The following is an 18669-nucleotide window of genomic DNA, read 5'->3' as shown; positions in this document are numbered from 1 at the left end:
AAAAAAAAAAAAAAAAAAATTAATTAATATATATATATATATATATATATATAATCATATATATATATAAGCCTTTAATTGATGTTCATTCATTAGGTTGGATTCCTGTATTCTGTGCCATCACCACTGAGCGTTGTATCCTTGCCAGATTTGCATTAGATACTTATATGTTGGAATGTTCCTCTCAAACACCAAACTCGATGAGCTGCTATACAGTATTCATGTAGCAGGACAAAGATAATATTGAGAATACATGATGGTGATGGGGGAAGAGGAACAAAATATTACTAAGATTAATTTTACATTAGAGAAGTTTCTGTAGTGAAACTGAACTATTTTAGCAGAGCAAAACTTAAGAAAATATAACAGTATTTAACTAAGAATGGACATAGGATGTGCATATTTTATCAGAGTTTAATAGCTGAAATGATTGCTGAAATGCACACAGTATGAGCAACAAACAGGGGGAGCTTGAGGCCATGATGCAGCACGAGAACGATGACATAGTAGCTATAACAGAAACATGGTCAGATGCCTCACATGACTGGAGTGCTGCAATCGATGGCTACAAACTCTTCAGGACAGATAGACAGAGAAGGAGAGGTGGTGGAGTGGCCCTGTCTGTAAGAGAATGCTATGACAGCTCAGAAATCAAGTATAGTGATAACAGGATTTAGTGTTTGGATTAGGATTATTGGACCAATAAAGCAGATCTACTGTGGCAGTCTGCTATAGAACCCCCAACCAAAGCAGTGAAGTGGATGAAGTTTTCTATAAACAATTGGGAGAAACCTTGCGGTTATCTTTCATAGTTCTTGTGGGGGAATTTAACCTCCCAGGTTTCTGCTGCGATCACAACACAGCAGAGAGAGAACAATCCAGGAGGTTCCTGGGATGTGTGGAGGATAACTTCCTCACACAGCTGGTGAGTGAGCCGACCAGGGAAAGTGCCCTCCTGGACCTGATTCTTGTGAACAGGGAAGAGCCTGTGGGGGAAGTAATGGTCAGACGCTGTCTAGGGTGCAGTGATCGTGAGATGATTGAGTTTTCAATCCTTGGAGAAACAAAGAGAGGGGTTAGTAAAACTGCCACCTTAGACTTCCATGGGGCAGACTTCGACCTATTCAAAAGACTGATTAACAAAATCCCTTGGGAGGCTGCACTGAAGGATACGGGAGTCCAGGAAGGCTGGACATACTTCAGGAGAAAAGTCTTGGATCTCAAGAACAAGACCTTTGTCTCAAGACCTTCAGAGGAAGGGGCAGGTCTCTCATGAAGACTATAAAGATGTAGTGAAGCTATGCAGAGAGAACATTAGGAGAGCCAAAGAGCAGCTAAAGCTCAGCTTGGCTACAGCTGTTAAAGATAATAAAAAATATTTCTATAAATTCATCAGCAACAAAAGGAGGATTAGGAAAAAATCTCCCTCCTTTACTGGATGCAGAGGGAAACATGGTAACAAAGGATGAGGAAAGGCTGAAGTGCTCAGTGCCTACTTTGCCTCAATCTTTAGCAGTGGAACTGGCTGTTCCCTGGACACCAGCCTCATGAGCTGGGAGATGGGGAGGGGAAGCAGACTGAGGTCAGCACAGTTGAAGAGGAGGTGGTCAGAGACCTGCTGCACCACTTGGATGCACACAAGTCTGTGGGACCGGATGGGTTACACCCGAGGGTGCTGAGAGATTTGGCAGATGTGCTCGCCAAGCTGCTGTCCATGATTTACCTGAAATCATGGCTCACTGGGGAGGTCCCATTGGACTGGAGGGTGGCAAATGTGACACCCATCTACAAGAAAGGCAGAAAGGAGGATCCGGGAAACTATAGACCTGTCAGTCTGACCTTGGTGCCAGGGAAGGTCATGGAGCAGGTCATCCTGAGGGTCATTAAAAGTCATATAATGGACAACCAGAGGATCAGGCTCAGTCAGCATGCATTTATAAAAGGCAGGTCCTGCCTGACAAACCTGATCTCCTTCTATGACAAGATGATCCAACGATTGGATGAGGGAAAAGCTGTGGATATTGTCTAGCTGAATCTTTGAAAAGCATTTGACAAGATCTTCATAGGATTCTTATACAAAAATCACCTGCTCATGTCCTGGATGAACGAACGGTCTGCTGGGTCAAGCACTGGCTGGATGGACGTTCCCAGAGAGTGGTGGTCAATGAAGCTAAATCCAGCTGGCAGCCGGTCACAAGTGGTGTTCCTCAGGGCTCGGTGCTGGGACCATTTCTGTTCAACATCTTTATTGATGATCTTGATAAAGACATAGAGTGTATCATCTGTAAATTCGCAGATGACACCAAGTTAATCAGGAGTGTTGATCTGCATGAAGATAGGGAGGCACAACAGAGAGACTTGGACAGATTGGATCGGTGGGCCAATGTTAACAGGATGAGCTTCAACAAGGCCAAGTGCCAGGTCCTGCACTTGGGCAACAACAACCCCCTGCATCGCTACAGGCTCGGGGAGGTGTGGCTGGAGCTGTCTGGAAGAAAAAGATCTGGGGGATTCTAATTGACAAGTAGCTGATCATGAGCCAGCAGTGTGCCCAGGTGGCCAAGAAAGCCAACGGCATCCTGGCTTGTGTCAGAAATAGTGTGACCAGCAGAAGTAGGGAGGTGATAGTCGCCCTGTACTCTGCACTGGTGAGGCCACACCTGGAGTATTGTGTCCAGTTTTGGGCACCTCAATACGAGAGAGATATCGAGGGTCTGGAGAGAGTGCAGAGGAGGGCAACGAAGCTGGTGAAGGGCCTGGAGAATAAATCCTATGAGGAGTGATTGAAGGAGCTGGGAGTGTTCAGTTTGAGGAAGAGACGACTGAGGGGAGACCTCATCACTCTGTACAACTACCTGAAAGGACATTGTAGAGAGGTTGGTGCTGGTCTCTTCTCACAGGGAAATAGCGATAGAACAAGAGGGAATGGCTTTAAACTGCACAGTGGAGGTTTAGACTGGACATAAGGAAAAAAATTTTCACAGAGAGTGGTCAGACAGTGGAATAGGCTGCCCAGGGAGGGGTGGAGTCACCATCCCTGGATGTGTTTAAGGGTCTTTTAGATGAGATGTTGGGGGATATGGTGTAGGGGAGAACTTTGTAGAGTGGGGCTGATGGTTGGACTCGATGATCCCAAGGGTCTTTTCTAAAATGAACGATTCTGTATAATTCTGTGTGATTTATATGTTCATGAGGTTAGTTTTATATTACTTGGAGTCTGTATATCAAATTTAGATATCTTCTTTAAATATGTTCTGTAGCTTAGAAAAAAAAGTTATAGGTTTGCTGTTGTAATGACTAGTTTGAAATTTTATAGTGAGAGGTCAGTTAAAATGATTATGGTGGTTTCTACTGGCCTTAAAGATGTAAGAATTGAACAAAGTCCTCTTTAAAACTAAAAATAGATTTAGTCACTGTCTGTCAAATTTTAAATGTCTTCCATTGACAGGTAGTAAAGGCCTTCAATCTATGAAGAACAAAGTGATTATCTATCTTGGAGAATATAAAAATTCTATTATAATTTATTGCAACAAGCAAAGGGTAAAAGCTACAGGTGATATTTGTATTTAAATACAAATTTTATTATTATACTGCATTCTAATTGCCGATCCATTTACAACAGCATTAGTATGCCTTTTTAAAAAAATCAAATCATTCAAATGGCATAACAATGGTTAGTCCTTTTTGTGTATTTTTATGCCTATTGATTTTAGGAATCTAACACATGATCCCTAATATTATTATTTTATGATTCTTTATTAGGTGTGCATTACAACACAAAAGATTTTCTTCTGGTGTGCAGCCCCATTGCAACTGTTCAGGTTCCCTTCACTTCTGATAGTATAAAAGAAAGTCACATTACATTTTTTCCCATGGACATTCACTGACAGTCCAGAAACAAAGGTAATAAAGACCCGTGTAATTTCACCCCTGTGTTATCAGAGTGTCCACTTAAAAAAATAAACTGAGTTTTCAAATAATACTGTATTGACAGCAGAAAGCTTTCGGGTAGGCTTGCTCCATTTGGAGTTTCAGATGGATACTTCTCTTAACTTCCAGTAAGAAAATTTAGTATCAAACAGTAGTGAAAATAAATACACTTTGAACTGGAATTACCTCTCTATATCATCTAGTTTAGAAATACAAGACAAGCAAGAAGTGGCAACTATTCCCACTACCAGTTGGTTTGGAAGTGACACATACACACACTAAAAATAATTAAATCCGTGGCATTTGCTTCTTTGTATTGAGAGCAGAACCACATATTATGGTGATTGCGTGCTAAAGATCATAACATGATTCATTACCAGTTCAAATGGGAGGTTTCTTACAATCTATTTATATTCTAGTTCTGCACAAAACTTACTCCATCCTCATGTTCTTTTGATTATTTCTCTTCATATGTACAGATTTTCAGTTCATACATATTGCTGTTCTGATTACTTAATGGCACAGGAAAATTCTGAAAACTCCCTTATTCTCTCAAGTTTGCAATAAATTTTTTCAGGAGGCTTATTTAGCAGAATTTCTATATCTCAGGCATATCTACAATGCTGCCTGTCATATCAACCATAGCTAATTCTTTTTTACATCAAGAACATTAAGTTTCCTAAACTGCTCATGAGTCCTGAATCTACTTAAATCAGGTAGTTTAAAAATGTGCTCTTACTATGTACTTTCTTCTGAAAGCATATTCTAAACAAACTCATAAACTGCAGAGAGTAAACCTTTCAAAACTGCTCAGCTCACAGCTCTTCCATTAGCGTTACTGTCAAATATATAACATGAAAACCACAGAAATCCTTTCTGTTGCTGCATCAGGTGTCAGATATTGTCCTGCTAGTTAATCTCTAAAAGTAAGAGGGAAGCTTAATAAAAACTATAGCTAGAATCCTTTGACATGAATCCTACTCTTACCTGTGGATTATAATGTAATCCCATTATAGTCTTTCAATATCCTTTATCTAACAGGAAAAGCGATGTCTTAAAATCCTTCTTATTTTTGAATGTTATTATGCATTATTTTGTTCTATTGTTAGTGAATGCAGTCTTTCTCTAAATATATTGAAATGTAGGAATGTAGGAGTTTCTGAGTCCAGGACGTTTTTTGGTTTTGTTTTGTTTTGTTTTGTTTTGTTTTAATATTCCGTTTGGAAAACATTCAGATTGTCATTGTCAAACAAATATAGCCACATATGTTTGAAGGTTCTCTCTTTCTTTTTGACAGCATATCACTCACCTTTTGATCATCATGGCCTGAGTAGAATTTTGGCCAGCAGTCTGACTGGCTCAGCGTGCAGCTTCATCTTCTCTTAAGTGATGTTCACATATCTGCAATTTCCCCTTTCCTTTTGCTGTCAAGATTCTTATTCTCTCTCTTGAGAGCCCTCTCAATTCCACTGTCCTTTTGCATGAATAGAACAACTGTGGTATTATGCTAGCTTTTTCTAGGGAAAGAATCCTTGCAAATCCTTGGGGCTATATACAGACATAATAAGTGATAAAAAAAATAATAGTAATATAAGGCATTATTTTTATTCATTTCCAGTACCTTTTTGCACTAAATTCCCTTCGAGCTAGTCATAAGTAGGGAAATATAAGCAACAGCTCTATAATCAATATTGGTCTTCACAATTTGTTTTGAGTCTCATCAGGCAGGGGTAAAGGATGATATGAAAGGGTGATGAAAGGAAAGCATGAAAGTTATTTTCTTCCTGTAAAATTAACAGCCTAGTTGTCGGTCTTTACTTCATCCTGCCACATTCTTGGATATGCTATACAGAACTCAATGATTATATGAATCAAAAAGTCAAGTATATGTTTCAGTTCACTGTAACATTTAGTATTTATTTTATATTTCTTTAGTCTTTCATCATTGTAGTCCATGACATGAACAAAGCAGAAATGCCTATTTTCAAACTAAATGTGCTTAAAATAATAATAAGAAATCTATCTGTACAACAGAAAATCAACTTTTGATAATTGCAATGATTAGTGTCTGCCACTTCCTGAATTAAGAACCAAGTATCAACTGTTTGACGTTACCCAAAACTTGGAAGATAAAACTGTACTGTTGATTTCTTCTAGTGCAAGGTTTTTCAACCAATACTCTTTTCTGAAGCTACTGACAACATACTTTTTTTCTGCTTTTCAGTAGAAACAAAATATTTTTAAGAACAAAAATGAAGTTTCCATGATCAGATTTCTCTAACACACTGAATGTTCAAGGAAAACATATAAAACACAAAGTTGTTTCAGTTTTTTTACAAAGCAACTGATGTTCTTCAAAAGATAACAGAGGCTGTGTCAAAAAAGTTACATCAAGATTTTAAAATATTTATAAAAATATATAGTGACAGCAACCCCATGATGAAAATATTTAAAAGCATATGACCTTTCCTGATAAAGCCTACTCATGGCAGGGCCATTATGCACAATATATTATGGTAAATTGCTTTTTTCTAGGTGTAATATGTTTATGATATTAGAATTTTAAAAATTGTGTATATTGCAAGTACACAAAAAAGAAAATTAAGGAAAATGGAATGTATGGTAAGAACTAGCTGAATGAAAGCTATTTTATGCTCAAAGCCCAGAAAGGGGCTATATAGGGAATACAGTATTACTACAAGCAGTTTAATCTCAAGCAGTCTGAGAGAAATCCTAACCCTTTCCAAATAATCCAGTACAACTATACTTCTACCCTCAAATATCTAATTCCTCAAGAATATCCAGTGTTTGTTAAAAAATGGAGTTTCTGAATTATAGATTATTTTCTAAGTTATTGTTTCTGAACTTTGACCCCCAACTTGGTTGCAGACACCCAATTACTCTTGTAAAGTACTCCATCCAGATTTGAGCAGAGGCTAGAAAATTACCTAGTGTTTTTTTAAATTATAGGACATAAAATGGAAAAGGTGTGCAAATAAGACATATATCATAGACATAGTACTGATTTCAATTATTGACTTATTAAAAAACTTCATCTGTTTTATGTTGCCTGTCAGCCTGCAGCAAGATCATGGAAGTCAGCATAGAAATATCACTCTTGAGTCAAGCAAAACAATTATCCTTTGCTTTTTCAAGCTGGTGAAGTTACAGTAATAAGCTTTGGGGGAATTGATAATGAGCTTTGTAAAGGATTTAGTGGTGGTGCTCTTTATCGTTTGTTTTTGTGTTGTTTGGAAAAGTCTCTGCTTCTTGTCTACTAAAGCCTGGACATTCAAAAATAAATATACAACCTTCCTCTGCTCAGAGGAAGGAGGCACCGAGAAAGAAGTCAAAAAAGCAAGAAAGAAGGAAGAGAGGTAAGGAGTCCTTATAACTCCCTGCCTTTCATCTCAGGAAGGAAGAAAAGGAAATAAATGAGAAAATGGAATGACTTCAGCTGTTTTGCTTTCCATCTTGGAAAGCTACAAGAATCTGCATGGCTCCAACTGTTGACCCTTACAGGACCTGGAACTAATGAGTGTACCACTCTAGCTTCTATTTTTCTCCCTCTCTGTCCTGGGAGTAAAAGGGTCAGAACTAGGCTTTCAGTGAGCATATCACATATATTATGCTCCCTGAGATGAAGGGAAGTAGAGAGAAGAAGGGTGAGAAAAAAAAAATATTAATGATTGGAGGTATTCCAGACTTGTACATGACCTTGGGGAGTGGAACCAGTGGGACATTCCATGCAGATTCCTCTACTAACTGTCAGCTGCCTGGAGCAGACATAAAACTAAAGATAGTACTGACCTTGTTTCTGTTGTCCAACCTATCAGGGAGTGGTTGGGTCAGCAGATGTAGTTATGCAGAATATCCTGCAGATTCAGCTCCTGGGCTACAGGATGAGAGCATTAACAAGCATAATGACAGCCTCATCAGCCACCATCCTCCTTACCAGGACAGCATGAAGCTGCTCCAAAGACTCACCTTCTGCCAGCCCTCAAAATACACACAGCTCCCAGCTTGGGGAAGGCTCCATATGTCAGAATAAATCTTGGGTTTAATCTAGAACAGAACCAGCACAACTCAAGTTGCATGGTTCAGTGCATGAAGTGGGTTAAAACAGTAATTAATATTTGCAGGTATGTGTTGCAAAATAAGTCATTACCAAATTCTCCTCCCACCTAAAAAAAGAGAAGCAACCAAACAGCCAAACAAAGCCCCAAAAACTGAGCAAGTGAGAAATTAGTCAAGGATTATTGTTTTACAGTTTTCAAATATAAAAGTGACACCTTTTGCTCAGGTAATTACTTCCAGTGCCAAGACAGTTATGTCAAATGTTACTAAAGTGAAATAAAATTTATTGTTTCAAATGTTTCCCTTTTTCCTGTTCTTGTTGTTGTAGTAGGACTTCTCATAGTAACTGTAACCTTCCACTCACTTTTCTACTCTTACAACAAGAACAGCACAAAATAAATGCCAGATGAGAATATGTTATGGAATCATTACCATTGTGGTGTAACTGGTTACTTCATGTGAAAAGGAGAAAATTTCTTAGATGGAGTCTGCTGGGCATTACTCCTGCTTATATCTCCAAACAGTAGCAAATGTACATCTAATATCAGGTAATTACCTTTGAGTGGATGACTGAACTAATCCCACTGTCTTCTGATTTTCCAATTAAAAAAATAGGCTTACCATGTCCTCAAGATATTATTTCAGAAAATATGGCTCATTGGAGGGTCTATAAAATATGACCTATTAAAGATACTGAAACAGTTGGGTTCCTGTACTCTAGAGAAGAGAAAACTGAAAGGACATTTGTTAACAACCTTCAAATATGTAAAAAGTTTCTGCAAAGAGGAAAGTAGTAAACTGCTTCCCTGTGGTTTTCAGGGATAGCACAAAGAGTAATTAGATAAATTTCAGCAGGGGAGATTTAGCTTTGATATCAGAAACAACAATTTAATGATATTCAAATGCTGAAATATATCACATAAAGAAGTATCAGGATCTTCATCACTGAACATTTTTAAGAGCAGGTCTCTCATACATAAGGAAATGTTTGGTTATATTTGACAGTTAATCAGCAATCAACAGTATAGTTGACAAAATTTTGAGCCAGAGATCAACTAAGTAGTTTTTAGAGACATCTTCCAGCCCTATTTTATATTATCCAAGATTAATTATAAATCTAAAGCTATCTGTAATACTAAAAATATAGCGTAGAAGTCTGTAGATTCCTTAGCTTTCTGCATTTTCCATTTGTAATTTCATTAATAACCAAGTAACTCCAGTTTGAACCAACATCAAGAACTACCGTGGGAGCCAACAACATTCCTATCTTAATCTGTGGAAATCTAAATACATATTGTTTCTCCTAGTACTGTCCATTGTGGGATTCAGGCTGTGTTAATTTAGAGCTACATCCTGATGTTTGATACATCTATGACTATGTCAGAGGTGGTCAGTGACTGCATATTTGGCTGGAGCTTTCTGCCCCACACAGAGAAATGCAGAATTAGGGAGATGATATTTGATCAGGTCTTGTTCTAAAATTTATCAGGATGCAAACAGAGACTCTATTAACCTGGAAAAGCTACAATTCCTGCAGTTTTGATCTGTCTTATATAAAACAGGACCAAAAATGGCCAAAAAATGTTCCAAATTTTTTTAAAAACTGGGATCCAGATTACTTTTATCTCTAAAACGAAGAGACCATTTATGTACAGATAAGCAGTAAAAATTATTATAACACATTGCAAAAAATATTAGATTCAGTAAGAATTCTGCATGATTTTGCTTCTTTACTGCACTCTCTCTAATCTGTTTTTTCCTAGCTGCTGTTTGTTTACACTGTTTGCCAGGAAGAGTACATTCTAAGATGTTAAACAACATTTTTACGTGCATATAAATACATGTGACAACAATTTGTATTTCAGATGGCAATGATATAATTCTGAATTTCCTGAGGAAACTGGATCAGAACATTTTTCTGTTCTGATGAGATGCACTGAATATATAATTTTCATGTTTTGTCCATTTGATATCAAGCTTCTTCTGCAAAAAGACTCTGACTTTTAATGAAAACTGTACAAGAACTCAATACCCACATTACCCCAATTTTATTTATTTTGCATATTAATTATTATTTGCTTATCAACATTTCTAAAGTGTAAACTCACCAAATAGTGTTAAATTCTGAATTATATGTTCTGTTACATATCTCGTAGATTCCAATATCTGGGTAATATAAGACAATTTTTTCTTTTCTCAAGATATACTACACTTCAGTGGCCTTAAATTGTTTTGCAATTTGAAGCAGAAACCAGAGTCAGGTATTTTCATTTTTTGACATACTTATTTACAGAGCTCATCCTTACACAACAGCAGATATAGTTTCATGAGCAGCCTTAATACTAATAACTCTCTCTCCAAGTAAAGGGAAGGGAAGCACTGTTGCCCTGCTTTACAAAGCACTGCTGGACTGTTTGTGTCTCCTGGTTCTGTTAGAAATCTAAATTGCTCAAAGGACAAGTGTTGAATTCTCCTCCTCAGTTCCTGAAACAAAGTTGTATTTTTTCCCTCAATTTTTGGACTTGACCCTTGACATGTGTGTCTATCTAAATACTCCTTGAGTCACATTCTTCAAAGATTTACCAGGATGTCTACTTTATTTTGAACAGCATCTCTGCAGTTCAAAGGAATTTCTCAGATTTGCCTGGAAGATAGTAGAAGGTATGAGTGACACATTAAAGGTGTTTTAATAAACTATCTAATTGCATATTTTCCATTTTCTGGCAGTCATATATGCGTTTGTGTGACTGCAATATGGAGGACTAAAGACTCTATAAACACAATTTAAATTTTTAGCACAGAACTGCAGCAAAAACTAACCAGAGAATGTAAAAAAGTAGCAGAGTGAAAGAGTGGAAGAGCAAGAGAGAGAAGAAATTATTTTTATTCACTCTAAATTCACTATTTAATAGGGCCTCCATTAAACAGCTGAATACAATTCACCTTGAACCTAAAAACTTTACTTTCTCTACTAAAGAGATGCAAGATGCACTTTCACAGTAAATTTAAAACAAACTTATGTAGCCAATCTGAAGTGCACACAGCATGGGTAACAAACAGGAGGAGCATGAAGCCATGATGAAACAGGAAAATTATGATGTCATGGCTATTACAGAAATATGGTGGGATGTCTCCCATGACTGGAGTGTGCCAGTTGATGGCTACAAGCTCTTTAGGAGGGATAGACAAGGAAGGAGAGGTAGTGGGTTGTGAAAACAAGATGCAGTGTCTTTGCGCTAAAATCAGGGGGAAGGCCAACAGGACAGATGTAGTAGGGGTCTACTACAGGCCACTCACCCAGGACAGAGAGATGGATGAAATATTCTATAGGCATTTTGGAGAAATCTCACGATCACTTACCCTTGTTCTTGTGGGAGACTAACTTCACAGACATCTGCTGGAAATAAAACGCAGCAGAGTGGGACCAGTCCTGGAGATTCCTGGAATATGAGGCAGAAAACTTTCTGACACATCAGGTCAGTGAACTGATCAGAGAAGGTTCCCTGCTGGATCTCCTCTTTGTGAAAAGAGAAGGACTGGTGGGTGATGTGGCGATTGGAGGCCAGCTAGGGCACAGCGATCATGAAATAACAGAGTTCTCTATTCTTAGAGAGGCCAGAAGAGGGCTAAGCAGAACTGCTATCACGTAGTTCTGAAGGACTGACATTGTCTTGTTTGGGCAGCTGCATGACAGGATCCCTTTGGAGACGGTCCTGCAGGGCAAAAAGGGCCCAGGCAGGTTGGGTGCTCTTTAAGTAGGAATTCAATGGCTCAGGAGCAGGTGGTCCCCAGGTGCTGTAACAGAAGCTGGCAGCAGAAAAAGCCACCCTGGCTAAACAGAGATCTTTCACTGCAATTCAGGGAGAAAGGGAGTTTACAGCTTTTGGAAGAAGGGGCTAGACTCTCACAGCGATTACAATGATGCTGAGAGACGATGCAGGGTGGAAATCAGGAGGTCTAAAGCCCATAGAAATTAATCTGGCTTCAGCAATCAAGGACAATAAGAAATGTTTCTATAAGTACGGAGCAGCAAAAGAAAGACCAGGAAGACCTTCCATCTCCTGCTAGATGCAGGAGGAAACATGGTAACAAATGATGAGGAGAAGGCTGAGGTGCTCAATGCCTTCTTTGCCTCAGTCTTTAATAACAAGACTAGTTGTACCAAGGGAATCCAGCCTCCTCAGCCAGAAGACAGAGACTGGGAGAACAACCCCCCTGCAGTCCAGAAGGAGACAGTCAGTGACCTGCTGCATCACACAGACACACACAGTCTATGGGACCGGATGGGATACACCCGAGGGTGCTGAAGGAGCTGGCTGGGTTGCTCGCCAAGCTGCTTTCCATCATTTACCAGCAGTCCTGGCTGACCGGGGAGGTCCCAACAGATTGGAAATTGGCCAATGTGATGCCCGTATATAAGAACAGTCAGAAGAATGATCCGGGAGATTAGAGGCCTGTCAGCTTGATCTCAGTGCCCAGGAAGCTGATGGAGCAGCTCATCCTGAGTACTATCACACAACATGTGTGGGACAACCAGATGATCAGGCCCAGTCAGCCGAGTTTTATGAAAGGCAGGTCCTGCCTGACAAACCTGATCTCCTTCTACGACCGGGCGATGTGCTTATTGGATGAGGGAAAGTCTGTGGATGTTGTTTACCTTGTTTTTAGTAAGGCCTTTGACACCTTTTCCCACAGCATCCTCCTGGCGAAACTGGCTGCTCATGGCTTGGATGGGCACAGGCTTCACTGGGTAAAAAATTCTGGGACTGGATATCTGGGCCCAAAGAGTTGTGGTGAATGGAGATAAATCCAGCTGGAGGCCAGTCACGAGTGGTGTCCACCAGGGCTCGGTGTTGGGGCCACTCCTGTTTAACATCTTTATTGATGATCCAGATGAGGGGATGGAGTGCACCCTCAGTCAGTTTGCAGATGACACCCAGTTGGGTGGGAGTGTTGATCTGCTCGAGGGTAGGGAGGCTCTGCAGAGAGACCTGGACAGGCTGGAGCCATGGGCTGAGCCCAACTGGGGGAGTTTCAATAAGGCCAAATGCCGGGGGCTGCCCTTGGGCCACAACAACCCCCAGCAGCGCTACAGGCTTGGGGAGGAGTGGCTGGAGAGCTGCCAGTCAGAGAGGGACCTGGGGGGGTTGATTGACAGCCGGCTGAACAGGAGCCAGCAGTGTGCCCAGGTGGCCAAGAAGGCCAATGGCATCCTGGCTTGTGTCAGCAATAGCGTGGCCAGCAGGGACAGGGAAGGGATCTGACCCCTGTACTCGGCACTGGTGAAGCCGCCCCTTGATTCCTGTGTTCAGTTTTGGGCCCCTCACTACAAGAAGGACATTGAATGACTCGAGCGTGTCCAGAGAAGGGTAACGGAGCTGGTGCAGGGTCTGGAGCACAGGTCGTACGGGGAGCGGCTGAGAGAACTGGGGGTGTTTAGTCTGGAGAAGAGGAGGCTGAGGGGAGACCTCATCGCCCTCTACAGCTCCCTGAAAGGAGGTTGCAGAGAGCTGGGGATGAGTCTCTTTAACCAAGTAATAAGTTATAGGACAAGAGGTAATGGCTTCATGTTGCACCAGGGAAGGTTTAGACTGGATATTAGGAAGCATTTCTTTACAGAACAGGTTTTTAGATGTTGATATGGGCTGCCCAGGGTGGTGGTGGAGTCCCCATCCCTGAAGGTGTTTAAGAGTCAAGTTGAAATAGCGCTGAGGGATCTGGTGTAGTTGAGTACAGTCAGTGTTAGGTCAAAGGTTGGACTGGATGATCTTCAAGGTCTTTTCCAACCTAGATGATTCTGTGATTCTGTAAATACAGCATTTGCAAAGGCATATTCCTTCTGCGGTCTCAAAATTTTAACACAGAAAATAGTGAATCCAGGACAACGAAAAGCACCCATGAAAGAGCAAGTATTATTTTATTCCAGACATAGCTTAGAGTATCATGAATGTTATGGTAAGTTTGGCTTCATTCTTCATCTCTGGCTTTCACATTGTAAAATATCTCATTTTCTGAAAAAGCAGAACATTGAGATAGCTTTCTAATTTCTGTGCCAGCTAAAAATTTACCTAGGAAATCTTAATCTGCCTGCTTTTTTTTTTTTTTTTTTTTTTTTTTTTTGGTTGTATTAAAGGCTTTTGATTTAATAGTGAATTCTGTTACCCTACTGTCTGAAATAACCAGAGAACAGCAACTGTTTCTGCACAGAAGATGAAGGAACCAGACACAAAGCAGTCAGATATTTGTTCTCTACATTTTCTCTGTCATATATACATACATACATCTATTTATCTAATTTTCTTTCTTTTATTTCATATCATTTTAGATGCATTTCATTGTCTGTGACCTCCTGAACCATTTTATCCTAGCAGGGGATCTGTTTTGATTAATATGTGAGACTGGTTCAGTATGATCCTATATTATGCTAATCTACCAGCAGACATTTGTTAGACTAATGATGTTATAACTCAGTGTTATAACAGCTGCTGACATCAATGGTTTTGGCTGACTTTGTCTTTCTTTATATAATAATGTTAAATTACTGTGATCTCACTATATGAACAAAGATGTAAAAGAAACACTGCACTCGCCTCCATGTCTTCTGAGATACGTACCTGAACATTTATTTCTCTCTGATTCCATACAGCAATTATTGCAAAAACACAGGTTTCATTTTTTAGAATACAAATTAGTTTTATTGACAAAATGTTTCAAGGCTGAAGAGGAAAAAATTGAGGAAATACTCAATAGAGAAGCCATTTTATTTTTTTATAGTAATCATGAAAAAAGTAATTTCCGATATGTACTTGACAAGCAAATCTTATGATTTTTCACAAATAAAAGGTTTTTCATTTTTTTCCCCTTTTTGTGCTTCAATGAAAAAGAAACCTATCATCTTCCCATACTGCTTTCTTATAGCCTATTATAGACATACTTGAAAACTATCTCTAGTGAGTTAGAGAAGAAATAACGGTCTTTTTTTCCTTCTTTCTTCCCTTCTTCACAAATTTTTCAAAATATGAAAAACAAACAAAAATCTATTTGAATTTAGTAAACCCTATTGCGCAAGTACTTTCTGAAATCTATTTCCCAAACACTGCCTCACATCAAACATGAATGTGAATTGCTGCTTCTAACAAAGGTGGATAAGGTAGTCTATGGACTACAATATCCTCACTGAGAGCATATATGCAGGAATACTGCAGGAATATTTCGAATTGTGGGTTTTCTTATTAGAGCTGGAATTAAGAAGTAATAGAAACTTCAATATTCATGTTAGCTTTGACTTCAAGCTAATACTGGCCAAAGAGAATTAGATGAGTTTGAGCAACCTCTACATATAAACACAATGAATAATATTGAGCTTTTTTTTTTTTTTTTTTTAAAGTTCAAACATCAGTAATATGATATTACAGGTTTCAGATTGATCCAGTCTCTTATGACTTGTCAAGACAAAGACTGATAGTATGCAGCACTACTCTGTTAGTTAAAAGTTATCACTGAAAATGATCAGGATACTTCTATATTAATAACTATCATGGGGTGATAGAATAGAAGACTCGGTGCTGAGGGCCACACCACACGGGTTTAATTATCCTTTGTGTGTAGCAGTTATGCTGGAGTAGCTGTGGACCATTCTCAAGTACAGACTTCTAGTAACAGCTAGAGACCACCTTGATGCAGCTCCTTTGGTAAATTTGCATCAGAAAGGAATCCATGCCTCAAGAGAACTCTGCAATGCAAATGAAGTGGAGTAAGTGGAAAAAAAATGAGTTTCATTTCCAAATCTCTTTGTTGATCCGAATTAAATTGCTAAAGCAGATGCACTCTCCACATAGCTGGCACATTTTTCTACATTTTCCTAACTTTGCTTCTTCATCTGAAATTCTAGAAGGATAAAAAGGCACTGCAAACACTTTCTCTTTAGTGGATCTTGGTTTCACTATTTATTTCATTTATTTTTCTATTAAGAATTTGAGTGCTTCAGTACTAAATAAATAGGTTAAAGAGTATAAATGCAAACAGATTACTTCGAAAAGATTACCAGGTTTGTGCACATATTAAGTTGCACCAGTATTTTCACATGGTTATTTAGCAGGTGATTTCACTGTGAATGTTGGACACTGAAATAAACTCTTAAGAGATGAATCATCCAATAGCAGAAACATCCGAGAGCTGTAACAGCACATCATATCAATGATCACTGTCCTATGAAGGTTATAAATATACTGTAAATGCCTATTTTGTCTAAAATCTGCTTACTAAAGGGTATGCCAGAGCCATAGAATCCAGCAAAGAAGTCCATAAATATGAATTTCCATGATGTATGGTGACTATTTGGAATGAACTGTTATCCTTTATTAGGACAGCATTATGCATTTTTAACATTCACAGCATTTGCCCAGCTAAATTTTCTTGAAGATCAGGATGAGAAAATCTTTTAACTTTTCCAGGGTTTTTTCACAGAATATTATTAATTCTATTCCTTTGGAATTTCACATTGGATTTTATGGAAATGTACTGTAGGGAATTTGCATTTAATTGCCAAATCATAACTTTGGGGTCATGATTAAATTTGTTTGGTTGCTTTTAATGGACAAGGAAATAGCCAGAATAAGCCTAGAATTGATATCTTAGTCTAAAAAGTATTGCTGATCAGCCAAGGAGACCATTGTCAGGTCTTCACTTGACTAAGGAACTGCTATTAAGATCCTTAATACTGTGTATCTACCTAAAGACGAGTCAAGTGAGGACAATTTCTAGATAAAAGGTGAAAAAGCATGAAGGAAACAATATGAGTTCCTTCCTTTTTATAGCTCCAAATTTTGCCAGAATTGAGAGACAAACAAACGATTCCTAGAAATCATACTCCCTCTTGACATTTCTCCCTCCAGCCTTAATTATTTACACAGATTAATGTTGACAAATAATTTCTGCATTGAACTCCACTGGTATCAAGAGAGACCAAGGCAGAATAATGTTTAGAGTTAGATTTGTACAGATTAATGCCACATATTCTAAAATGTATATAACTATGATTTATTCATTTATACAGGGATATAGTAGGTGGTTAGCACATCAGCAAGAATTATAACCTTTAGCAACATCAGCACTTTGTTGATGAAATGAAGCATCCTTCTGCTTTGCTAATTCCAGATGTATAATAAATGTCATTTTAACTAATCTTCTATGATACTGTTATTTATGCTGCTTATGCAATGTACTCACTCTTTGGGCCCCAATCAGACAGCAGAAGCCATGTACTACTCAAAGTCAGTACTTGGTCTCTACTTTCACAGAAAGATGATAAGAGCAGCTACATGTCAACTCACAGTTACCAGGATGCACTTCATTAAGACAACTGGGCCTCTGACAAATCAGGAAGTTTTATTACAGTGGATCATTACGTTGGTGTAGCTGTGATTTCGCCTCTACTTTGCAGTCTTAGATATGACTTTTCTTTTATTGTGAATTTTACAGGCAAACAATAGTGATCCTGAAAATTTCTAAGGGGCTTGTCTGATCATGCTTAGATCTCTAGTGAACCATTCTCTGCAGCTCAGGAAATGAACAATTTAAATTTTTCAAGAGTGAGAGTGAAAGTTTATGCCAAAAGAAAGCAATTTCAAAAGAATCACTATGACACCCCGGGAAAAAAAAAAAAAAAACACAAAAAAACCCAGCAAGTATGGATCCTTTCACCCCCCCAGACAGCATTATATTCTTATTATTAATATTTCTTATTCTGTTCATTGAACCAAAGGGGTTTCGGTCCTGTCTGGACAGGAATGGAACTTGATGTAGCAATGGGTTTTTATTAAATTGATCTTACAGTAGCTTATGGTGACCACCAACAAGGCATAAAGGGAGAATTAACTGAGGCCTTACTGTCATCATATTGCTTGAGCCAAGTATTCATTGGAGCTCACTCAGGAGAAAACAAATAATATATTGGGATGATTTCATCCTAGCCTGTCAAGCAGAAATAAATGCAAACATTGAATCTCAGGGAACCTTAGAGAAAATATAGACAGGAGTAAACTCTAACATAGTGTAACTTTCAGAAAAAAATATTGCCACAGAAGAAATATATTTTAGAAAGCAAGGTCTGTTATAGTTCCTCTGTTCCTTAGCAAAAGACAAATATTTGTATTCACAATTTAGGACAATCATAAAAGACCTAAATGCTGGTAACTGCTTCTTATCCAACTGAAAGAACTGCTGACAGTTATGCTAGTTTGCAAGACCCAGATAAATCAGAAACTTTCTCATTTAATTTTATGATTCTTGGGCTAACCTCCTTTTTTAATGTCTCCCTTTTTCTCATCTCAATGCCGATCAGATATTCTCACTTGTCAGTGTGGACTGAACAAACTATAATAGTAACTTGAGGGACCTAAGAGATGGGGGAGACTGGAATCAGGTCCCTGCCCAGAGAGGCAGGAAAATCCCTTCCCGACCTCCCTCACCTGCCATGGTGCCCTTTCACAATAGATACGGGGCCCTGGAACTTCTGAATGAAGAAGAGAAGGAGGAAGAAAATGGGTCAAACAAGGAGGAAGATCAAAGTCCACCAAGGTCGGGTCGCTCTAGATCAGGTATTAAAACAACCACAGAAGAGTCATTGTAGTGGGTGACTCCATTCTGAGGGGTGTTGAAGGC

The sequence above is a fragment of the Athene cunicularia genome (assembly GCF_003259725.1).
Source record: "Athene cunicularia isolate RWA chromosome 2 unlocalized genomic scaffold, athCun1 chr2_part1, whole genome shotgun sequence".
NCBI classification, from domain to species: Eukaryota; Metazoa; Chordata; class Aves; order Strigiformes; family Strigidae; genus Athene; species Athene cunicularia.
Note: the sequence above shows the minus strand (reverse complement) of the source record.